A 26,891-nucleotide genomic window follows, 5' to 3' on the forward strand; every position below is an offset into this window, starting at 1 on the left:
AAAATGTTGGAACGTGGGCACCAAGGAACTTTATGCTTAAGGCCTAACTGTTTTGGGTTGGTGAGTCTTCCCCAGAGAAAGTTAGATGACCAACGATAGCTTTTTAATAGTTAACATATGACCATGAATATGTTTTTGAGATGATGAACAATACCTGCCGTTTCTTGGTATCCTTCTTGAGTGAGGATTGAGGTATTCTTGTTTTGCCCACGAAGGATGGTGGTATATATTGCTGACCATATGACATCTGCTGTATGGATGACTGTGAGAGATATTCCTTCTGAATTGTTAAATTGTTAAATATTTTATTTTTAAATGCTTATAAATGTTTTATTTCTAGATTGAATTAATAATTTTGGTTTACCATTAAATAAATAGATAAATAAATCTACAAACACTAATATCAAAGGAAAGGCCTCAGGCCCTTTCTGCTCTCGCAGCGCCCAGTTATGTGTTCGTATCTTGGGTGCCTCCACTCTCTAACTTTCTACTGGTGAATTTTGATGGCAGTGTGGCAGACAATGGGAGATGGAGAGGTGTAGACTTCGTCATCAGAGGTCAGCGGCGGCAGGGGAGGGGGGCAGCGGATTTTCGATGCTTCGGTGGTGTATGCTTGGGAGGGCATTTTCTTTGTCCGAAAGACATTAGGTGCGGACCGACTCATTCTTGAGGGCGACTCGGCCACGGTGATCAATTAGATCCGAGGTCGGGGTCGTGCAGATGAGAGTAGGCCGCTATTTTTCGATATTCTTAGAGTATGGCAAGAGTGTAATGCCCATAAGGCCACACACACCTACAGAAAAGCGAATGGAGCAGCTGATTGGGTTGCATCCTATGCGGCCCACCACTTTGGCGGATTTGTAGAGATGGAGCGTGACAGAGTGCTAGGTTCTTTATCTGCTTTGTTGTTTTCTGATTTTGTTGGCCGCATCCGCATCCGTCTGGTGTGAAAAAAAATAAAAAAAATAAAAAAAATAAAAAGAAAAGAAAAGGTCTGCCAACGAGTTTTGAAAGGTGGGGTGGGAACGCTTCAGCGGGGATTTCAACGGTCAGGGCACGCCGGTAATTTTATGTCACAATCATGCTCCCAGGTCGCTACCCAGCAGAGCAAATCTCTCCGTGGGAACAAGAAATGAGATTGGAAAAAAAATCGTAAACAGAAGCAAGAAAATCAACAAAATTAAAAAAATATGAACACCGATTTCGCAATGGACTGCCACCATTTGACTGGAAGAAAAACTGGTCTCCAACGTAGTTCAATTCTTGCACTCTAAGAACACCTGATGCCCCCAAAGCATGGCGATATTCAAATGTATAAATATCAGAACCCATAACTTGTGTCTGAAGTCAGGCCCAATTTGGCTTGCCAAGGTGAGTTTTTTTAACTCTAAACTTAGTTGCAATACTAGTTATTGTTGTTCCTCCCCTACTTTTGGTGGTTTCCTCCTCCCTCCTCCTCCTCCTCCCTGCCTCCCTCCCTCTCTCTCTTCTCTCTCTCTCCTCTCTCTCTCTCTCTCTCTCTCTCTCTCTCTCTCTCTCTCTCCATGCATATTAATCTGTCTTGGAAGGTCTGTTATGTTTGGTACGTCTTACAACCTTATTTTCTGTACAATGAATACATGTTACAACTTGACTTCATTCTGTTCCTTTTTGTTTTCCACTCTGAGATTCTAAAAGAGGAATATACATGTTCACAAGTCTTCTGGATCTATGTATACTGTTGGAGAGCTCTAAATGCTCTAATATGCTACCCTTCTCAAAGAAGAGATCATGACTCTTTTTAATTCAGATGCTGTCTATTTTCACATTTATTTGGTGTTCTCAATGTTACATGAAGCAATTATATCTATTTCCATTTAAGTGACGCAAGCTTTATTCTTCTTCTTCTGAACTTTAACATGGTTAGGTTCCCAAGAAGTTTCATTCAAACTAGGGGCTGCTCGTTAGGCTGAAGGCTCTAATTTTTCACCCCTAAAGTATCATTCTCTGTGTTGCGGCAGGTGATCCATTGATATTGAGCAGTGGGGGACCGTGAGGCCCAGAGAATTACAAGAGGCTTTTTTATTGAGTTCGTAGGCTAGAGATGGGGACTGAAGGAGAAAAGGAAAACATTGAACTTGAAGATGGTATAAGAACCAATGATATCGGATCCTCTAGCAATTCAGTAGTAAAAGTTCCTTCTGGAAAGCCTGCGAAATTGCAGGATCAGAATGAGAGCGAGAAGAGTAGGAAGCAGGACGACGGCAAGTATACCGTGCCATTTTACAAGCTGTTCGTATTTGCAGACTCAACTGATATAATTTTGATGATCTTGGGGACCGTGGGTGCGGTGGCAAATGGGCTCGCTCTGCCAGTTATGACAGTTCTCTTTGGAAACTTGATTGAATCTTTTGGAGGAGCTTCAGACATCCATGATGTAGTTCATAGAGTTTCCAAGGTGCGTGTTTCTGATGCAGATGCTAGTTTTTCAAACAAGCATGATTCTATTCTTCATAAAAATTCTGGGCATGATTTTGTTTTCGCTATCCTTCGTCATTCGATGCTCAATTTCTATTTTATTTGGTTTGATTCACTATGTTGAAATTTATGATAATTAGCTTATGTTAGCTTCAAAGTTTCTTTAGTCGATACTTCAACTGTTTATATGAATGGCAATTCTCTCTTATTTCATTTGAATTCAACTAAGATGAAAAATTAAATATATATCTAATCATTTTGGTGCTATAAAGTGATGAATGAGTCTAATCACGTTCAGGTAGCGCTTGAGTTTGTCTATCTAGCAATTGGATCAGGCGTGGCATCTTTCTTCCGTAAGTATCCTTTTGCTATTTGTATACATAAGAGCCAAGTTTGGTTTCAATTCTCCAATTTATGAAGTGCTGACTCCAAATGGCCTAATTTCTTTGTCAGAGGTGGCTTGTTGGATGGCTACTGGAGAAAGACAGGCCGCACGAATACGAAATTATACCTGAAAACCATACTACGGCAAGAAATGGATTCTTTGACAAGGAAACCAATACAGGAGAAGTTGTTGAGAGAATGTCGGTGACACTGTCCTCATTCAAGATGCCATGGGTGAAAAGGTACTGGTACCGTTTCATGCCATTTTTATTTGGCCTGTTGCCTTACAAATTGATGCATTTCATGACAAGGCTTGTAGTGGAAATTTAGTTCTTCTCCAGGTTTCTTGTGACTTCCAATCCTGTTAGCCTTCTAGACAATTGATGCATCTCTTTTTTCGAGCGATGTGTCCTAATCGATCTCATATCTATCACATTTTGCAGGTTGGTAAGTTATTCAGTTAACATCAACTTTTATCGGAGGTTTTGGCGGTTGCCTTTGTTCGAGGGTGGCTTCTCAGCTTGTTATGCTAGCCACACTTCCTCCACTTGTGGTGCTGGAGGAGTCATGTCCACCGTTGTATCCAAGATGGCATCCCGTGGACAGGCAGCTTATGGAAAAGCAGCAGCTGTTGTGGAACAGACCATTGGCTCAATTAGAACAGTAAGTTCTACACTTGTTCTAGGACAGGAGGACATGGTAGAACCATTTCATTTCTTAATATTTTAAAGCTATTTATTTTCAGAAATCTGACTGAAGTCTTTCTTAGGTTGCTTCTTTTACTGGGGAAAGGCATGCAGTGAACAAATACGGCGAATCTCTGAAAAGTGCTTACAGTTCAGGTGTTCAAGAAGGTCTGGCGCTGTGGATTAGGTCTTGGCACAGTCATGCTCTTCTTCTTCTGTGGGTATTCTTTGGGCATATGGTATGGAGCAAAACTGATATTGGACAAAGGTTACACAGGTGCTGACGTCATTAACGTGATATTTGCAGTCGTGACTGGCTCTTTGTAAGTTGCTAATTGCTTTGCATATTTTAATGAAACAAGCTTGGTGAAAGAAACATCTCATAACACATTATGCAAATTTCATCCAATACATGGAAGTTTTCACCAAAAAAGAAACTGAAGTGAACTGTCTTGGTTAATATGATAGGAGCACCTGCTGAAAATAGGGTGAAAAAGAGAGTTTGGTGCTCCCTTTCAATGCAAAAGTATTACACTTCCCTAAATTTTTTAGTGTTACTGGATGAATGCTAGGTCGAATTGATTACATTATATTCTGCTCATTTATATAGGAATCTGAATAAAGTACAAAACATTAAAAATTTATTAAGCATACTAAGAAACACACTCACACCCATGCATACACCCATACACACAGCAGGAAACTTAAAGGAAGACTATCATTTGAGGATTCATGAAGCCGGCACTAAATAATTAGAACAAGAGTTGATGGTTATGGTTATATGCAAACAGCACATAAGTGTAGGAAATTTGGGTAGTTAATGTATCGCTACTTATATATTGTGCTTTTCATATTCTCCTAGTACTTCTACCACCCCGATTTTCATGCAAATCAATCCAACCGTTGATGCTTGAAGTTGTATCTTCTAATGCCTCATACTATACTGCCCGACTTCTATAATTACAATCTCTATAATGTAGTTCTACAACTAGCTTAAAACTTATTTGATTTTTTAGTGAACAATTATTAAAATTTCTTTCAGATATCAGTACACCCTACATAATATGAAAACTTGAATTGGTGAAGGATTACAGATGGCCTGTCAAAAATATAGATTGGCCTGCTGACAAGAACTGATATATGAAACTTATACACCTAGAATGTTAATTAGTAGTGACAAATATAAAGATACCTTAAGTGAACTATATTATGCCATTCCGTATTCAGCTGTGAACTATACATGTAGAATATGCTGACCACTTCTGAATTCATTGGACTCATAAATTCAGCTAGCTTTTGTTATGCAGCATATTCACAAAAATGCAGCCGATGTAATAATACCAAATATCATCGAATTGTACATATTTTGTTCAACCATTATAATTGTATGTTGAATTTTGTGACAGCATCTATATTTGCAATCTTTAAGAGCTAACTGGCACCTAAAACATTTCGTGATGTCCAATCTTATACATTGCCTAATGTTATGTATTTCTGATATGAATTTTCCAGCTCTTTAGGGCAGGCATCACCATGCCATGACAGCATTTGCAGCAGGTCAAGCTGCAGCATATAAGATGTTTCAGACAATCAAACAGAAAGCCAGAAATAGATGCTTATGACACAAGTGGAAAGAAGCCAATGACATCCAAGGAGACATAGAATTTAGAGATGTTTATTTCAGTTATCCTGCCAGACCAGACGAGCAAATCTTCCATGGATTCTCTCTGTTTATAGAAAATGGAATGACTGTGGCCTTGGTTGGAGAGAGTGGAAGTGGAAAGTCCACTGTCGTCAGTTTGATAGAAGATTCTATGACCCACAGGCTGGTGAAGTTCTCATTGATGATATAAATATCAAGGAGTACAACTGAGATGGCTTAGAGGCAAAATTGGGCTTGTCAGTCAGGAACCAGTCCTATTTGCTTCTAGCATTAGAGATAAATAGCTACGGAAAAGATAATGCAACTACTGAAGAAATCAGAGCTGCAGCTGAGCTAGCTAATGCTGCAAGTTCATTGATAAAATGCCTCAGGTTTCAAACATCTGGTCTTTCAAAAAATGTTCTTTTCTTAAGTTTTAATTTTATCAGTCATCGCTAAAACTGATCACTTTCATAATAATAATCTTTTCCTATACTACTGAAAGCTTGTTACTTGTCAACAACATAAAGGAACGTATAGAATATTGGCTTCTTTCTCTTAGATCTTGCTGATTTGGGTTTCTTTTCTTTGTTTAATTTCATGTTGTTTTTACTTGGATTAGTTCATGATCATCTGAAATGTCTATGTCCAATATGTTCAGGGAATTGACACGATGGTTGGTGAGCATGGAACTCAACTATCTGGTGGGCAGAAGCAAAGAATTGCCATTGCAAGAGCAATTCTGAAAAATCCACGAATTTTACTTTTAGATGAAGCCACGAGCGCTCTAGATGCAGAGTCTGAACACATTGTGCAGGAGGCACTTGATAGGGTCATGACAAACCGAACAACAGTAGTAGTTGCTCACCGTTTGAGCACTGTGAGGAATGCCGGCACAATAGCGTCCTACATCGAGGATCGATTGTTGAAAAAGGTAAGGATCAATTAGACACAGTGACTGTCCATCCTCTCCTTCGCCAAAGCACCAACTAAATTGGTCCACTCCTACTTGATTTTGCATTAGTTAAAAAATGATTAATTCTATTGACTTATTTATAATCAAAAGATTGCCATAAATCTTGAACTTCTTTATTTATCATGATGAGCTAATTTAGTTTCTATTTTTATCAGGTTCACATTCAGAGCTGTTGAAGGATCCAGATGGCGCTTATTGCCAACTCATACGCTTGCAGGAAATGAACAAAGAATCAGATAATACAACCGGACCAGACCAGGACAAATCTGATATCGAGGGATTCAGGAAGGCGCTCTAGCAAAAAACTGTCCTTCACCCGTTCGGTTAGCCGAGGATCATCTAAAGGGCAAAGTAGTGGCCACTCGTTCCAAATGGCACTTGGTATGCCTATAGGAATTGATATCCAAGCAAGTACAACAGAGCAAACAAACATTCTAGAAACTGAAATGCCTCCTCAAGAACAAAAAGAAGTACCACTCCGCCGCCTTGCATACCTTAACAAACCAGAGCTCCCAGTGTTTCTACTTGGTTCGATTGCTGCCATCGTCAATGGAGTCATATTGCCAATATTCGCAATACTCTTATCCAATGTGATAAATGCATTTTACGAGCCACCCCACAAGCTCAAGAAGGATTCCAATTTTTGGTCATTAATGTTCCTGGTTTTTGGTTTGTGTCCTTACTTGCACTTCCAGCTAGATCATACTTCTTTGCTATTGCTGGCTCCAAATTGATAAGAAGAATAAGATTAATGACGTTCGAGAAGGTGATTAACATGGAGATAGAATGGTTTGATAAAGCTGAGAACTCCAGTGGAACAATTGGGGCAAGATTATCGCAGATGCAGCCAGTTAGGAGTCTTGTGGTGATGCACTTGCACTAATTGTTCAGAACACTGCCACTATGGTCTCTGGTTTGCTGATTGCTTTTCTTGCCAATTGGCAACTATCTCTTATTATCTTGGCTTTGATACCTCTCATAGGCCTCAATGGATATATCCAGTGAAGTTTATAAAGGGATTCAGTGCAGATGCAAAGGTTTGGCTATAGAACTATGAAAATTTTGCTTCTTTCAGAAGACTCTATGAAATTTGTTATATCTAGCATGAACTTCTAATATATATATATAATATATATATATATATATATATATATATATATATATATATATATATATATATATATATATATATATATAATATATATATATATATATATATATATATTGATAAAAATAGTTGTCTTCTAATGGCGCTTCTATTAATTAAATTAATTCATGAAGCTTCTTAGTAAGGAATTTTAAAACATTGTTGCTCTAAGACAGCATCTAGGAGAGATTTTTGTAAAATTCAAATACCTTTGCTTGTAGCTGTAACTTTAGAGAGGACATAGCTCTTTTCTTTAGACTAAAGAGTTTGGTGGTGCCATTGGATTTCTGATGAGGTGAAAAATTAAAATGGCTGCAGATGATGTAGAGGAAGCAAGTCAAGTTGCTAACGATGCAGTGGGAAGTATAAGAACAGTTGCTTCATTTCGGCCTGAGGAAAAGGTAATCAAACTGTACAAAGAAAATGTGAAGGCCCTTTGAGAACAGGAAGAAGCAAGGGATAATCAGTGGAATTGGTTTGGAATCTCGTTTTCTTGTTGTTTTGTGTCTATGCAACCAGCTTTTATGTTGGAGCTCAGCTTGTGAAGGGATGGGAAGACAACTTTTGGAAAAGTTTTTCGAGTACGTAATATCTTCTTCCTAAAATATTATCAGAAATTTCTATTTACGTTTAATTATTATATAATTTTCTTCAAAAACAAATAAGACAAGAGTTACTTTGGTTTCACAGTTGCATTATGAAGTTTTAATTCGGTCTTGCCATATTTGTCACGAAAAGCATAAAGAAATTAACCCAAATCGTTCAAGTCGCATGTATCATACATATGATTTGCAGTGATAATAAAAAATAAAAATAATATAATGTTTTCATACCAATTGAAGATTTGACAGTTAATAAATAAGCCTTTTATTTAGATCTTGTGGCTCTATTTAAAGTAGAAAATGAATAGAAGTAATTTTCTTCATTTACTTTAAGCATTAGCAAATTCTAATACAGCTACGAAACATCTATGAATGCTGAACTCATTGGATTACAAGATACATGACCAAATCATGCTTACAAAAACAACTAATGCAAAAGAAAATTTGATTTTCATGGCTACATCGCATGCAAATCGACAAGAACAATTGCTATAATCCTCCTTTTTATTGAGAAAGAGCTGAAGGGAAAACCTTCCATTGCTTCCATTCTGAACGAAACAAAAAAAGTTCTCCAAGAGGCCAGTAAGCAAAACAGACTACGAAGGATCACCCAATAACATGGAATGCTCCAACCTATCTTATCTGAAAAACTCAACCCAGAAATTAAAAAAATAGAGACATGAGCATTGCCACTAGCAGCCATTAATCATTTTAAAAACATTAGGAATCTAAAACATACAAAACAGAGCCATGAACTGCAACTTTTCAACAACAAACGAGATGTAAGAATACTACTATCCAAGGTTGGCTCTCTGTCCCATTCACTGCTTTTCCTTGAAGGACTTCTGAAGTGTGAACTATTGTTAACACCATGCATCTCACAGTGTCAAGATTAACCTTTCATATTATTGTCTCGACAAAAAGCTTTTAATGCTAAAACCGAAAATTGAACCTATGAGGTAATTGCACCCATCTTTGCTATTTTTCCCCTTATTTGTGATGGGAGAAGCTCATCATCCAGTTCATTAACATTATGAGAACAGCTATATTTGCTAATCTTGTTAATCTCAATTTCACCTTTCATCTGGCCACAGGTTTTCTTGCTCTTTCTTTTGCAGCCGTTGGAATTTCTCAGTCAAGCTCCATTGCACCCGGACTCTACCAAAGCCCAATCTGCTACAGCTTCGGTGTTCTCATCTTGATCGGAAGTCTAAGATAGACCCAAGTGATGATTGCTGGGATGATTTAAGAAGGCTGAAGGGCAACATCGAGTTTCGACATGTCAGTTTCAGGTATCCCTACAAGGCCTGATGTCCAAATCTTCCAAGACTTGTGCTTGGCTATACATGCTGGAAAGGTAATGGATCTGACATCAATAATTTCCATCTATTTTGTATATTCTTACATGTAGAACTTCTATAATTGAGCAAGTTAGACAAGTAGATTAAACTCAACCCATAGGAAGAATAAAATCTCCCATTCCTGTTGCTTACTGTGCTGCAACTAAAAACCGTCAAAATCCAAAAGCCAGTTGTTGGGTAGAGAGATCAACCATACTTGTTGGGAATACCCTTCAAATCCAAAGAGTCTAGATGGTAACCTTCGATAGGTTCATCTCCAATGCACAAACAGGCCAAAAGCCCCAATGGAAAATGATACACAGTCACTCTATGATAAATTTTGAAAAAATTATCATTTAAACTTACAAGTTTTACTTTGAAATCTAACAAGCTTCATTTAACTCTTAGACTGTTGCACTTGTTGGGGAGAGTGGCTGTGGAAAATCGACTGCCATATCATTGTTGCAGAGATTTTATGACCCTTATTCGGGTCAGATATTGCTAGATGGAATTGAAATACAAAGGTTCCAGCTGAGGTGGTTTAGGCAACAGATGGGTCTGGTGAGTCAAGAACCATCCCTGTTCAATGAGACAATCCGAGCCAATATTGCTTATGGAAAGGAAGGGCAGGCTACTGAAGCTGAGATCATAGCTTCTGCGGAGCTAGCAAATGCTCACAATTCATTAGTAGTTTGCAGAAGGTTGGATTCCACCACATAACTACTATTTCTTAAACTAATTCCAGCTGATTACTTTTTTCTTAATAAATTTGTCTCTTTCTACTGTCTTCAAAATATATGCCCATCAAAAAATGTGTTTTATTAACTTCTGAATCTCTTAATGAAAACTGAAACTGCAGGGTTATGACACATTAGTTGGAGAGCGAGGTATCCAGCTATCAGGAGGGCAGAAACAGCGTGTAGCGATCGCACGTGCCATAGTGAAAGATCCCAAAATCTTATTACTAGATGAGGCAACTAGTGCACTTGATGCTGAATCTGAACGAGTTGTTCAGGTGGCATTGGATCGAGTAATGGTCAATCGAACACGATTGTTATAGCCCATCGGTTATCTACAATAAAAGGTGCAGATGTGATTGCAGTGGTCAAAAATGGAATGATCATAGAGAAAGGGAAGCATGAAACACTTATTAATATCAAGGATGGGGCTTACGCTTCTTTAGTAGCACTTCACTCCAAGAGCCTCTTCATAGCATATGGCACTTCAGGCTGTCCATGTTTTACCCCTGTTTGCATTTTTTATTGAGGAGCATCCCAGGTGTCAATTTTGTTTGGTATCCCTGTATCTCTCATGCAACTCTAAATTCATGCAATCCTCATAATGTAACCATTTTAGCCTCTCACTGCAAAATGTGGTTAAGAAAAAAATCTATATACCACATATAAAGCTTGTTAATTGTGATTGTCATGTATCTTGTTTTTTGCAACTCTATGGGAGTAATTCAAACACAAGTTAATCATATGATTTTTCAAACAGTAAAATTAAAAGTGGTTGAATTACTGTTATTAAGTAATTAGTTGGAAACAACAATGCGGTATAATGGCAGATGTGTGCGAGGTTCAAAACTTGACGAGTGTAGACCAAAACCAATTCATATATGATTAACAAAGTTAAAGTTACCAAATTTTGAGCAGTCGATGCCAATCAGACGTGCTAAAGATTCAAACCATAGATTAACAAGCATAGGTCCCATGGAGAAAGATACTTCTATATCTTGCATTGAAAATCCTCCTCCTTTATTTCAATACATATATGGTCAGTTGTTGTAGTTCAAGATTGTTTTTGTTTATTTTTTTACTTTATACTTGAATAATGAACCAATAGATAAGATTTCCAGATGGGTTGGATATTGCTACTCACAACCTGGCTTCTCACCCTACAACTGCTCAATTGCAGCCTATTTCGATTGCAAGAGGTTATGCAGCACTTGTAACCCAACACTTCGTGCATTGCATGGTTCTCAAGCGCTATTCAAAAGCTAGAGTACAAACGTGTCATACACCGGGGATTTGGATTATAAGAAGATCCTCAAGTTATTGTTGCAGGCAAGCATGACAATCATAATATCATACAATCTAAAACAGCTCGTCTATTAAAGGAGGTATCAAGGATACTGCTCTAATCACTACGACTTTGCTCAGTAGTATAGAATGTAATGGAGGGATACAACCCCATGCCAGCTTATGGACATCTTATTTATCACTCTGTGGTTTCCATACACTACTATGATCACTGAGCTAAGTAATCAATCTGGTTTGCCAAGAAAAGGGAAAAAAGGGGGGACAATGCAAGAACTACTGTGAGCCTCTAAAGAAGGTGAACTTCTCTCCTGGTGGTAAAAACTCGCCTCGAACTCTCATGTAAGCAAACCACCTGGAGAGAAGTTCACCTTCTTACCCTGAGAGACAACCCGACTTTGAACCAAGATGGTGGTGTATCAACCTCATTTCTAAAAGAAAAATGAATGCAGCTTTCATCCAAGATATGAGGGTTCCAAGGCCTTTTTCACAGTACATGGTTCTCAGAGAATATCTGGAGGCAATCGGACATCCATGAGCTATGGTGAATTCAAAATTACCATTGCAATTCAATCTGCCAGTCATATTTTACAAGAAATCACAATGCATGTAATATTTGGGACTCTCAAAAAAAGAAATCCCAAATATCTTTCGTACCTGAAAAAGAAGAAAGAAAGAAATCTCCATTGCTTTTCATTTATCATTGGTGCAAAAAACAGCAACGCATGAAGAATCACCATCGATCAACCACATGTCTAGGTTCTCAAGCTCTCTCTGAACTGAAGTCAATGACATCCCCGAGACCAGAAAAGCATCTTCCTGCTGTCCAGAGCTGAGAGATTCAAAGCATCATCACCTAATCTTACACCAATGGATGATTCATCCAACTGCCACAACCGTACATCACCCTTGTCTTCCAAAGCTTTCGTAGCAAAGTACAAAAAATTCTTCTGTTCCAACGATATGGAATTACTGCCTAACAAAGACTTCCCCACTGCTGCCACATTAGAAATAAAATCAGCAACCCAAACTTTTAGGGAAGATGGAGAGCTCTTCATGTACATTAGCCCAACATCTTTTGCAGCAAAAAAGTCGTAGGATGGATCTGGTAACTCCAGTAAAGGATTACTAATTGGAATTATATTCCAATCGAGCCATAAATTGTATCCCAGTTCCAGAATCTTTTTAACAACATTGGCTTTAACCCAGATCTCCTTCATCAAATTCATGTCAAAATGTTCAAAACCATTTGATTTGTCGCTTCCAATGCTGCTGATCAATAGTTTTGCATCGATCACAGAATATCCTCTCTGGGCAAGGTCAATGAGAAACTCTGAATCATCACTGATAAGAATGAAGTTCTGCAAACCCACCCTCTCAAGATGGCAAATCAAGTTTCTTGCAATCCTCTGTACCGTCCGGTATAAACTTACCAGTATAATAGTTTTCTGCTCCTTGAAAGAGCGCAGAACAGATTCAAGTTCCTCGTACCTCCTGACAATTCTCCCAAGATGCACTTCTCTGAAGCAGAAATCGTACCATTTTAAATTTTTCAGGGGCTGCAGTTCCCAAAGATCAAAATCAATCGAGTTCTTGTCCAGTAATTTGGAATCAGGACCAGCTGTTTCCCATAATTTACACCTGCATCCCTGTAAGAGATGCTGAGGGCTCTTTCATGCAGAAAATGTGTGTAAATATTGTAGTATCCTCGGGAATGAATATATTTGATGAACCATGGAGTCCATATTCTATCACCCATCTTTTTGTACCATCCTGTTGTTACCTGAAAATGGGACAAGGAAACAAGATAAGAGATACTGTACAAGACATCACATAATGCATAGAGAACGCAATCACAAAGTATCTGAAATGGAATATATAAATCATATGCAAGCAAAACTAACATGCAAATAAGGACCCCTTTTTTGAATACTTTACTGAATGTTCTAATTATTCTTTTCATATGCAAGCAAAACTAACATGCAAATAAGGACCCCTTTTTGAATACTTTACTGAATGTTTTAATAATTCTTGTCATATCAAAATAAATAAAATTACCATGCCCTGCAGTATTGGTTTAATGCCTTTGGCTTTGTGAACATCGTACCACAAGCGAAATTCTTTCCATGGTCTTGGGAAAAGAAGTTGACCCCATGTGCCAACCATCTGGTATAGGAAAAGGTGTGTTTCACTGTCCAACCATAGTTTGTTTCCATGCTTTCCTATTTAATAACAAAGTCAATGAGTTAAAGGTCCCAATAAGCACCAGTACCTACAGCATTAATATCACAATGGGAATCATAAATAAATTGACAGGGGAACTTGTAGTAAGTTTGCAAATAGACTAAATATAATTAAAATCAATCTTACATACATTGTAAGCCTGAAACATTGTTGACCCTTTCCAAATAGCCAAAGTTTTAGGCCTCAATTGATTAGTTAATACTATCCATAAAATTGGCAAAGCTTAACTCTTTCATATTTCTGCTGCAGCAGATACCATGACAACCTGACAACTTTTTATTTTGAAGGGAGAAATACCCTATCAAAGTTGATATTATTACATTTTGCCTACAAAATCAAATTGTAAATCATAGCTTGTAAAAATGATAAGTATTTATCTATCCCATGCAAAAGATGAGGCCCTCTGATTCAAGGCCACTGTAGTCATGGTTATATATTCCTTAAGCATGAGCAACTTCAACATTTTTTAAAAACTGTAAGAGGCAGGCAGGACACCAAGTCCACCTAGTGCCTAGGCAAGGAGTGGCTGGCAAGTGGCAATAGATCATAAAAAAAAATAGTATACGAGAGAAATCTGACAAAATAGTTACAATTTAATAAAGGAAATGTTATATTCAATAAAGATAAAATAATTTGATGGAAGCATCGTCTTGGAACATGAAATACTAATTTATAAATCACTTTCATCCTACATGCTTGAACATAATGCAAAATGTTTAAGCGTCCACCTAGAAGTAGCTGCCTAGGCAGCCAAGCCAAGGTGCTTGTCTTTTAAAACAGCAGCAGCTTCATTCACCTCATTGCAACTTAATCAAGTTAGGCAAGCCTCAAACTATTGCAGTGGGAATTGCTACAATATACACTATTTTCTCCAAATTGCTGGATAACAACATTCATTTTGTACATCCTGATATATCATATATTAAAGAAATTCCTATGCCAACTATCAAAGAACTCAGATAAATGCAAGAATTTTGACCATCTGCTGATTGCAAAAGCTACTTCAAGAATGAGGTGGCAAATAAAAAAGTACATCCACACATGCTTTAAGATTAAGAAGTTTAAGTCAGATTCTTGTAGTCAAATCCAACATCTCCTCAGAAGAGAGATCATTTCTTTAAGAATCAAACTTGAAATAGACAGAACATTTTGCCTGATATAAAATTGACCTTAGCACTTTAAAGATTGATTCAGCAGATCTTATAAATAATAATGTAAGAGAATGAATCAAACAAAGTCAAATAATTGAAGGAAAGAGAAGGCTAAAAAATAACTTGCTAAAGTTTATTTAATTTCAATTGATCAGTGGATTAAGCATACAAAAGAGCCTTTATTCATAAGGTCCAATTCTTAACTAAGAATTGACTCTGTAGCCTGAGTAACCTGAGTTTAAAAAGGAGTCCTTTCAACTTACCAAATACTCAGCCACAGAAACAAAATTAGGCTCCCTCATCATACATTAAATATTCAAAACACATATATAACACAATCCTAAGAACTTCAAAACTTTCTCATAAATGTATAACTATATTAAGACCTCTAAACACTATTTTCAGTCAAAATGAATCTTAATGAAATTGTGAAAACAACATAAATCACTTACTATAGTAGTTCCCTTCTCCAACTAACCAAACATAGTGCCTATAAAACTCCTGTAAAGTGGCCTGTAAGCATATTATTATGGACTGTACTGCTGTTCTGAACTCCTAAATTTCCAATAATAATTATGGTTAGCTTTTGATAGCAAAAAACAAACTGACGGACCATATTTTGATTTCAACATCTAGCATAAAGACTGCCCTAGAAACAATACAAAAGCCATTGACTCAAAAAGAATAAAAGGTCTTTGATCGAATATGACTAGAGGAATTGCACTACTACCTAGATAAGGAGTCACCCTAATATCCAAGCATTCAGACTTCCAATTGGAGACCTTCATCGATATACCTCTAGGGATTATAGAAAACTAAAGCATGATACTGAATTGTTGCACTAGCCATATAAAACTTGGGGCAAACTGTTAGACAAAACATAATTTGCAATTTAAAACTAGTATAGGGATCCTATATTTAGTTTAGCAGCTTTATTTTCTGCAGATCTAGGGAATTCTTAATACACCTATGGTAATAAACAAGATATTTAGGTTCATCATATCTGTGCAATCTAAAATGAATACCAGCAAATCATGCAGTTAAAAAGGCCCATATGTAATGAGATTTAAGATGACAAAAGAATTGGCACCTGATAAAACTTACTTATCTTCTCAGAACAATCATAACTAGCAAGAACATTCCATCCATATGCAATTAGCTTCTTAGATCAAAGTAGTCATGGAAATTATGAGAACTTTCCATGACTGTTTCAATCAGATATTATCCTCCATAAGTTGATGACAATTTAGTGAACACGTGAATTTATTGTAAATAAGTTTCAGGTTTTCTAATATTTTTGAAGTATTGTTCAGTTAGTGAAATTAATGAAATATGATAATGATTAGGGACAAGGCTCATTTCTAAATGCACAATGAAATTTCTATACAAAAAGCATGGTCTATAATCTATGGTGCCCTGCCCATTACCTGTCATTTAGAATCATGCCATAGATAAGCAAGCAAGATGATTTCATATGAGGAATGAGAACAAGACTGGGTGCCCATACGACAAGAATCCTTATTAAAAATAAGGAAGAGAGCATTCTGCAACTTTTGTTGTTAAATTTCTTAAGAACTCTTCATAATGATGAATTAGAATTTTAATTAGTTAGGAAGTTAGTTGAATACGAATTCACTAGAAGAGCTTTGATATCTTCAAGAGTCCAGTTTTGACGTAGTTACTCTTGAAAAGGCCTATAGCGGTTACAACTTAGATTAAGAAAGTCTTCATCAGGATCTCTTCAAATTAGTATTGCAGAATTTTTTTATAAAAAATTAGTATTCTGGTCTCAATAAGCTCGTTCAAAGGCGCTCCGGAATCTGAACCTTTTAGAATTAGATGACAGATTTTCTTGTTTATAACATTAGATGGCAAACCTTTTTAGTTGTCTCCACTGTCTCCATTCATGCTTCTCCTCTTCTTCTTACACTTTTCTTTCTTCTTTCTCTTTTGTTGTTTTTATTTTTTTGCTAAGGTTTTTTCTCTTTTGTTTGGAAGAATCAATCTAGACTTAGGTGTAAACAAGGTGAGTTCAATTTGTTTTATAATCAAACCAAGCTTGAGGCAAACTCAAGCCATTTGCAAGCATCTCATTTATGAGATCTATCAAGGGCCTGAGATCCCTTGAGGCTTTCATAAGTACACAGGTATATCTCAAACTGATAGTGAAAATGCATTATGTTAATATAAAATATGACCTTAATAAAAAATAATTATAAAATACATTTCATATATAAAAATATATAAAAAATATATCCTAATGATTTGTTTATTCATATTTCAAGTTCTAATCTAGGCAAGCTCAAACAAGCGAGGTCAGGCTCTAGTTTAGCTCATTTACTAATCAAGCAAGACTAATCCAAGCCAAATTTCTAACTGAACACAAGCTCCTCACTATCAGGTCTCTTGTTTGACAGAAATATCAACACAAATCCAAAATAAAAGCATACAGAAACTCTATTTCAAAACCATGAACCTTCTTTTATTAACTGCAGTTTAACCTACTTTGCAATAAATTTTCCTCGTGCCCAACATCTCTCTAAATCTTCCTTTTCCAAATCTCTTCTATCATAGATTTCAGACAGCCAACACATTATTTTTCAACAGAGAAATTTCTTATAGATCTACTAATCCTACTTGGAATTGTGAACTCTACTTGTAGTATCAACATTACAACCGAGCAATATAAAGGGCTTTCAAAGAATCCTAAAACAAAAGTTTTCAAGTACTGAGCCAATCCCCTTGGTCATGAAGTTCAAGCTTCGGGCAACCAGGGAGTAACTCTTAAAGATTCCTTCAGGCATTAAAGGAGCCTCAGCAAAGAGAGGGAAAAAAAAAAAGCAAGGTCTGATATAAGACCATGGAAGTTTAACAAAAGGTCTAATACAAGGAATTGAAATTACTTCAGAAGCAGAGATTATAAGCAAAGTTGACTTCGAATAGATTTTCAGTAACATTGTATGTTATTCACTCATTCATGGTATAGATCACTAAGCAGCAGCTTGAGTGGATTGAAATCCAAGGGAATCAAGCTAGGGGGAAATTTTTGATTCCTCCTTTATAATCAACAATTAAAATCTCCTTGCAGAGTACGATTTATGGTCATTTGTAGGCAAAGAAAATACCATATGTACTAGATATGCAACTTATGGTACAAATAAGAATATATGAAACATGTACAACATTATGTGTTTGATGAGTTTAGTTTAGCCTTGAACAGTGTAAGTATAGGCATTCACAATAGCTTTCAAATGTCATTTTTTTCACTTAAAATAGGGAAAATGAATACACAAACCTAACAGTGCAGAGTCACTATAGGCCTAGCACATTGACAAATATGGCTTAACCAAATAATAGAGCATAGAAATATAGTAGCAATATTGAATGTACACATAAAACAAATGGATGGCTTAAAAATACTAAATTACATCAAATCATTAAAAATTATATGATAATAAGCTATTGGCACTAGGTAGGAATATTTAGCACCAAGACTGATATGTCTACCTCAAACATGATCGTCCACAGGATTTAGTGTGCATTATTAATCTATTATTGATGGAAACTAGGACAAATCACTAAACATAGAAGTCGCTTACTGATGGTAACTAGGTCGTGCCAATAGGATGAGAAATTGCTCTGGTTTCTTATTATATGCTCTGAATGTCCCACTAAAATTCTTTTAAGTGTCGCAAAAATCATAGTTAAAGCATTGGGAAGAGTTTCATAATAACACAAATTTTGGGGATCCAAAATTGAGATCCATATTAAGTAGGTAGTAGTAACCCAAACTCTCAAAAGCACTCGATATCTTTCATTTCAGCAAGAATGATCATTCAGAATTATTCAAATGTACAGTTAGTAATATAAGAGGTTAAAGCAGCTAGTGGTGCTGTAAAGCTATCAAGGATTAAAACATCAAATTCAAGGCACAGTTGGCCCACATACAAAATTTGAACATCATCTACTAAATGAACCAAAATTCATGTCTAAGTATATAATCAAAAATATAGGTTTCATTGTCTTTGCATAATATGGTCATTTAGTAAGCTGAAAAATGATTTATTAATGTTTTCATGAAATGTTATCTTCGCGATGTGATGAACTTTTAAAGATTGACAAACTGAGACGTGCTAAATAAATGTCTTAAACTAACAACCTATCAACTTATGATAACCATATTTTGCACATTTCAGATGAAATCCAAATAACTTTCGAAAATACATGATATTTTAGAAGAAATGTGCAAACTGACAAAAATGAATTGCAGTTGAGAACTTTCAAAGAAATGTGTTATCATGCGAAATATTAATTAAAAAAGCATCCAATCAAATGGCCAATGCTAGCACAATATGAAACCGTTTGCAAATATGCTTTTCTCAAGTCGCTCACAAGAGCAATTCATATATGTACCAAATGAATGGTTGAATTCACTGCTTATGGGTACACTGAGAAAAGAAGACACGTAAAAACTGGAGCCCATAAACATTACACGCAATCTTAGAATCGAAAAACCTACTAGACAGTAAACAATAATATTATATGATCCCATGCAACCTGTCTGCCAATTCCTCTTAACCTTATTACCATGACCTTGTAATTGTAAGTATAATTCTAATCCTCGACTGCATTAAGTTTTAGCTTCTTATGTTATCCCAACCAGCTGTCAACCTAACGCCATCCTTCTGCCTACGTAATGCCATTTTCTTCCTTTCTATTCCAGCTTGGTACCAGCACTGTTCATATTACTCAACAAAATCAACATACAATAACTCCAATTCAAAACTGCCATTCAATTCCACACTAACTTGATCTAGGAACATATATGAAACATCACAAAGACATATTATTGGCATATACCAAAGAGAATAGAGATCTAGAAATAGAGAATGATAGCCATACCTGCTACAAACCGTGGCCGCTGCAATGATGCCCCATAGATTAAAGGGCTATAGTTCGACCGATCATAATAATACTTCAAAATCAATTCTTTCAAGAACTTATAGTACAGCGGCGACAGCTCGAGATCATCCTCCACCACAAAGGCGAAGTCGTCGTCCGACTTCGGCCACCAGGCTTCCAGCCACTGAGCCTGAAGCCCGACATTGGCCGTCCGGTAATGCACGAGCTTCTCTCCATGGGGCCAACTGAAGCCATCGACGAGATCCAAGATCCGGCGCGATTCCTCCAGCTTCCGGTCCAGCAGGGCGGACCCGTTCGCGGGTCGATGGCCCGGAAGTGGTCGACGAAGACGTGGAGGTTCACCCGGTCGCCGCCGTAGTCGGCGGCGGAGAGGGAGCGGAGGCAGCGGCGAAGGGAGTCGATGCGGTCGAAGGTGAGGAGCTTGATGGTGATGGCGAAGCGCTGAGGGTTAGGGTTAGGGTTAGGGTTAGGGTTTTGGGAGTGGGAGAAATGGAGGGAGGAGTGGTAATGGTAGGAGTAGAGGAAGATGACGGCGAAGGAGAGGATGAAGAGGAGGGAAAGGAGGGATCCCCTTTTCGGGTGCATTTCGGGTTAGGGTTAGGGTTAGAAGAAATCAGGATCCATCTCTTGGTGTTTTTCGTTTTCCCTTCTCCTCTGGAGTTGGTCAGGGAGGGGAGTAGGAGGGCTTCAGGCGAGAGCTCTTCACTCTAAGTTGCTTCCTCCCCGACGGGCCGGCGAAGAGCAGATTTCCGCGTGTAGAATAAAAAGGGAAAATGCTGTAGTGAAAAAAAAAAAAAAATATATATATATATATATATATATATATATATATATATATATATATATATAGTTTGGGTTCCTGTACCTTCGTTCCTAAAATCTTTTATGATTCTATATTAATTTTTGTTTTTTCTATTTATATATAAATTCTTCTAAACTTTTCCATTTCTACAAATCAATCATCCTATGAACTTTCTTTGATTGGACAACTAGATTGATCAAAATTACAAAAAAAAAATATATAAACATATTAAAAAATATTAAATGAATATTATTAGAAGAGTAAAATAAAATATTTCATTGTTATCAGCTTAACTTGTGCAAAACTTCGGGGATTAAAGTAAAAATATAAAAAATTTTGCGATTAATATGTAAATATAGAAGTTTTTAGGAGCTAATCTTTAAAAGAAGCACTTATAAGTGCTTCATCATTCTTCATATAAATGGAGAAATGATCTAAAGTGATTTTGATCCTAGGTGACTTGAAGTTATCTTGGTGAAGTGGGCTCCTACCCAGCCTACCCACGATTAAAGTTGATCATGAGTCGGATCTCAAGCTTAAACTATATTTATTTTAGGTCAAACTTTGGGCTGAAACTATTTAAAATCTGAAATTTTCTGCACCCAAATCCGGCGCTAGATCAGTTCTAGTTACGACATATGGCGAGAAATAGTGACTACATAATCTTAAGATATAAAGCACGCCCTCTTTATTATCGTTTGTTGTAGATGTAGCCACGGTAAATAGCAATGCAAATCTTTTACCATGACACATGGTAGGCGACAAATATAAGCGTGATTGTACAATTTAGGTCGGACTTTGGGCTGGGACTACTTAAAATTTGAAATTTTCTGCACTCAAATCTGGCCTCGATCAGCTTTAGTTACGACGTAAGGCAAGGAATAATGACTACATAATCTTGAGATATAAAGCACAACCTCTTTATTATCATTTGTGGTAGATGTAACCAGTGTACATAGCCACTGTAAATCCTTTACCATGCCACATGGTAGGTGACAAGTATAAGCGTGATTGTACAATTCACAAGGAATTACACAGCATTTCCATATCCACAGGAGTTAGCAATTAAATATAAAAAATGAGGGAGAGCCACATGCTAGAGCCAAAGGGTATATGGGATGGGGAAGTACAGTGTCTGTAGGCCTCCAACCAATCAGGGGACTCCAGTGGAGTCGCCATTCGTCCAGCCATTGCTAGTCCGATTCATCATGCAACCTTTCTTTAAGATGGAGTTACCTCTTTAAGATGCAACCTTTCATTGAAGTCATTAAGTTTCCTTCCAGAGATTGCAAGAATCTAGGGTGAACAAAGGGTTCTCTAATAGGCAAAACCATGAGAAGGTTGTTGAACCAAGATTTACAGCAACAAAAAAAAAAAAAAAAACATATGAATGGTGGAAGCTCATTGGAGATTTGGAGATCTTCTCTTCAGTAGCAAATTATTCTATCTTTTGCCTTCACTCCAAAGAGGACTAATATCGAGCCACCATATAGGGACTTTGGATGATAGCAGAGCCAGTCAGAGTGCTAGAGCCATAAAAGCCAAACTTCAAAGCTCAAAGAATCCCCCATCCATCATGCTTTGGTTTGGATGACATATCTGATTAGATCGAAGAAAAATGAAGCAATTCTCTTAATCCTCTCAACTCAAACCTCTCAAAAAGAATAATAGAAAAAATATGGAGAATTTTAAAATTAGAGTTCTAAGTTATCTTTTCTTTCATTAATTGAATAACATAGCTAACAACAGTTTCTCTATTTATACTAGTGGGATCGGCATTTTATGATCTAATTTAGATTCCTCTTTCTAACTACAAGAGACCGTGACTTGTAGAAATAATTATGAAAAACTATTTTTTTTTGGGTGTTAGATTTTGATTTTTACGCCAACTTTACCTTCTATCACGTAGCATAAATCCTTTTTGAATTGGGAGATACGTACAATTATCCAATTTGGAAGAAGGAATAATTTTTTCAATCCACTTAACTTAAATCTCTCAAAAAAGTAAAAAAAATTTAAAAATTTTGGCAAAAATAGGATCTCGATCCTCTTTTTTTTATTGATGTCGAATCAACTAAGATGCATAGCCTTTGTTTTTATTAGTGAGGTTTGCCATTACATAATTCGATCGGATTCCTCTTCTAGCTCAAATATGGTTTAACTTTTCCAAAATAGACCTAAGTAGTGAACATAAGCACCAAAAACAAGCTAAAATCTTACAAAAGTAGATCTCAACTGCCATATTAATGTTGTCCTCAGTCACTCTACCTAATTCTGCCTAGATTGATAGATACACCCGGTCAAAGTATTTTTTTTAAAAAAAATTTGGCCAGCCCATTTTGAGGCCCAAATAATCGAATTTGAACCTAATTGCTTAGTATATCACATCCTTTTAAGAGGCACTATGTCATAGAGCTCGTAAAGTTATTCATTTTTTTTAAAAAAATAATCTCAATTAGACTCGTACGGCTAAGCTATAACCTCCAAAAGTTTGGTAGGTAATTTGATTTTTTGATGTAGTAGATCTCATCCATGTATCCTATTCAGTCCTTCCCTACATAATTCTCTTAGATCGTGCAATCAAAGTCTTTCTTAAAATGAAAACTTTACTTTGATTGGCCCATTTAGAGGCCTAAAGAATTCCTCCAAATAAATCTCTTTCTATTCAAACTATGAGTAGACACCAAAATATTTTTTCATCTATATTTCATTAAAAATAAACAGGTCTGAAGTCAAGCCAACCTTAATTCTTGATGCACCTCAGTAAAATTTATTTGGTTACTTTTAAGTTCAATAAGATTCCTCATATGACTATGTCTAATATGCCATAAATCCTAATTTATGCTGGTGTCTTTATCCCTTTATGGCTAATTTGTGAGAGTCATTGTCTCATTTGAAATTTAACCACCATCTAGTAGTTAATCAAAATAAAGAACCATCAGGAAGGTGTCAAAGCAGTGGCAAAGCAAGCAATTGACTCAAGGAGGGGCAAAGTAGCATCTTATTTTAATGCACAAGGCGTAAAAATCTATAAGTATCTAGGTTGATTGTATTTTGAATTATCATAATTGGAAACTAGTCATGCATGGATCCTAATATAAAGCTTTTCTCCAAGTAATTTGGAGGTTATTGATAAAAGATTTTCTTATGCTGACTAGGTACTTGAGTGGTACTTCATCATCAAAAGCATCAAGCAATCAAAAATGTACAGTTTCACAAAGAAAAGAGGCTCAACGTTTATTCCAAGAGCTCACAATGGATTGACACACTCTTTCTTTGGGCCATACCAAACCCACTATCCATCATCTTGATACCTAGGATTGTTGGAGCTCCTCAATGTTGCTTTGGTAAGGTGAGTCTATGATGAATCTTTTAACTTTCATGCTTAGCTCACAAAATTCAAATAAAATCTTCATAGGATTCACATCATTGCAAGGAATAACTCTCTCCAATCTGTTCCTTCTAAAATTCTACTCTTCTCCATAATTTTTGTTCTTAGAAACATAGCCCGCTATCCAAAGTACCTTTTCTATCAAAGAAGGTATTCATCCAAAGGATATTACTTCTTACCAAAATGAGTTGAGGTAAGAACATCTTGCTTCGTAAATTTCGGTTGTATAAACTATACTTCTTATTTTAATTTTTAACATGATTGCATACAAAGCTTCAATATTTCTACATGGGCTCTGTTGCTGGTGGTCCAAACCGAGAACGATTGGCACAGCGGTGTGAACGGGTTCCGTTTGAGTTGCCTTGGTTGGTGTTGATTGCGCTCCACCTTCCACTGGGAAACCTGCAAGCAAGCCTCGCACCACCACTGGGGTAGTGGGGGCCCTCCGACGATCAAGTCAGAGGAGATTGGAGGAGAAGGAGAGATAATAGTAGCAAGTAAGAGAATGCTCTGGAAGTTCTTGCTTACCCTCCCCCTTCTCCCCCCAGCCGCATATATACCAGGCTGGGGGTCCTTTTGGGGGGTTGGTCATCGTGTAGCACGATGGAGCTGCCACTGACATGGCCGTTACAGGGCGTCGTGGGCAGCGCTGGTACGGCCATGACAGGGCGTAGTGGAGCTCCGCTTTGTACGGCTGTTACAGGGATCGTGGAGCAGCGCCGGATACGACCGTTGCTGGGTGTAGTGGAGCAGAGGGCCGCGGCGTGCCTCTGGGAATAGCCTGTCGTTGTCGAGAGATGTCCGACTCGGGGTCGGGCTGCGGAGACGAAGATGTCCGACTCGGGTCGGATTGCTGGATCAAGGGGCAGCCGACTCGGGTCGGGCTGCGGAGCCGAAGATGTCCGACTCGGGGTCGGATTGCTGGATCAAGGGGCAGCCGACTCGGGGTCGGGCTGCGGAGCTGAAGATGTCCGACTCGGGGTCGGATTGCTGGATCAAGGGCTGCCGTAGTCTTCCTGGGCGCGCGCCGGTCACGTGGGGCATGGTGGCTAAGTTCCCCCGTAACAGTAGCCCCCCACTTCCGAGCCTGGAACCAGAAGGGAACGGGTGAAGGGAGTGATGCTTCGAGATTGCCGCCATCCCTCGGAGGGGCGCGCGCGCTTCGAGCTCCCCGCCTTCTTTATGGCGTATGGCGGTTGTTGCTGACCTGGCAGTCTGAGGATTTCGGCGGACATCCTTCCTTAATGGCGTCGATTCGCCTTTGGGGCGCGAGCGACCCTTCGGCAGCCAGGCGTCCTCTGGCGTCACCGAGGTGTCACCCACCTTTCCGCCTATTTAACCGGGGGCCCTCCTCCGTCCGCCTCTCTCTTTACAGACATCTCCGAGTTTCTCCTTTGCGCTGCCGCCATTGCCGTCGGACTGTTCGCTTGCTCCTCCTTTGACGTTCTCGGAGCCGTTCTTCCTTTTCTTCCGGTGAGTTGCCCCATTCTTCAATTTAAGGCTCTCCATACTTTCTCCTTTTGTATTAGGGTACTCCAGTCGTTCCGGTCCTTTTCCCCTTCTTGACCCTGTCCTGACTGTAGATTCACTGGCCATTAGGGATGGGCGAAGTGAGAGCAGACCGCATTAATTCGGAGCTGGTCGCTGAAGACCTAGATAGGTTCGTGGCTCGATACCACCTTCCCGAGGCCTGCAATGTTACGCTCCCGGGGCCTGAGGAGAGGATGTCCCATCCTCCTCCAGGGAAGGTCGCCATCAATGAGGGCATTCTTCAGGCTGGGTTTCGCTTTCCCCCCTCGGACTTAGTCGTTCAGGTGCTTCGGGGTTTAAGAGTGGCGCCGACGCAACTGGTGCGAACTCATGGCGCGCCCTGACGGCCTTCCAGGTTCTCTGCCGCATGCACGAGGTTCCCGCCACCCTGAATGTCTTTTGGGAATGCTACGGCCTGAGCGGCCACCCCCAGGACAAAGGGTGGTGGTGCTTTGCGGCGCGGCGAGGGTGCGGCCTCGTCAAGGAGGCTCCTTCCTCCGTTCATGGCTGGAAGGAGCGTTTCTTTTTCGTTGACGCAGATCCCTCTTGGGGAATCAGGGCTACCTGGGAGACGCCGATGAAGTCCCGATTGGCCTATCGAGGTTGTCGAGGGAGGAATCCGATGGCGTCGCCGTCTTGAAGGGGTTGGTTGCCGAGGGCCGGCTCCCCTCGGTGGCTTGCCTTATTTCCGAGATACCTTGGTGAACGTTGGTCTGAGCTCGGTCCCCACTGACCGTGAGCCCGCCACCATTTCTTTTTTAGCTCTTTTCTCCTCTTTCGTCTCGATCTTTCCTTCAGTTTCTCAACCTCCGACCACCTCGTCCTTTTTGCAGAGATCGACGACGTCATGCGGTCGGACAAGGCAACGACTGTTGTAGGACGTCCCTACTGGAAGCAGTCCGGAGGAAGAAACGAGCTCCTCCGAGCGGGGCCCCACCGGCGAAGAAGTCCGCCGGCAGGCGACTCCGACACCGACAGACGGGTCCGGACCCACCGATCAGGGGACGCCGCGGGCGCGGACCGGGAGTTGACGCTGTATCAGCCCTCCGATGCCGAGACTACCGTTTCTCCGGAGGCATCCCGGGCGCGCCCGAGATGGACGGGTCGGACGTGATCGGTCCCCAGCCCAGCCTTCGACTCGGTCGGCTCCGGATGATACGAGGAGGGACGCGCCGAGGCCCCGGCCGAGCGGGACCCTGTCAATTCCAGGGGCGGTCCCCGCCCCGAGCGTGGTCAGCATGACTCTTACCCAAGCGATGGGTAAGGGTAAGGCTGCAGAACCACCGTCCGACTCCGGGGAGAAGTCGGGGTCGGCCTTCACTTTCGCCGGCGCCCGAAACCTCATCGAGACGGTACTGCTGGAGAAGGACCGCAGGCAGGTCCGGGAGATGAGGGTCCCAGACGTTGGGGCTGCCAGCTGCGTCTGTCTCATGTCGGTGAGTGTTCTTTCGGTCGCTTTCATCATTTATAGGCTCTGTTGATCCCCGCCTGATGCCCTCGTTTTTCCTATCTCTTAGCTCGCCCAGTACATGATCCGCCTGGAGGAGTCTACGAAACAGGCGAGCTGTCTGGCGAGG

The 26,891-nt window shown here is 39.1% G+C and overlaps 2 pseudogenes; one reads left to right on the plus strand and one right to left on the minus strand.

Moving 5' to 3' along the window:
• The first annotated feature begins 2,013 nt into the window (after positions 1 to 2,013).
• On the plus strand, positions 2,014 to 10,500 carry LOC120109472 (annotated as a pseudogene).
• A 1,558-nt stretch (positions 10,501 to 12,058) lies between these two features.
• On the minus strand, positions 12,059 to 20,359 carry LOC120109473 (annotated as a pseudogene).
• Positions 20,360 to 26,891: the final 6,532 nt, after the last annotated feature.

Source organism: Phoenix dactylifera, unplaced genomic scaffold (genome assembly GCF_009389715.1).
Source record: "Phoenix dactylifera cultivar Barhee BC4 unplaced genomic scaffold, palm_55x_up_171113_PBpolish2nd_filt_p 002236F, whole genome shotgun sequence".
Classification (NCBI taxonomy): domain Eukaryota; kingdom Viridiplantae; phylum Streptophyta; class Magnoliopsida; order Arecales; family Arecaceae; genus Phoenix; species Phoenix dactylifera.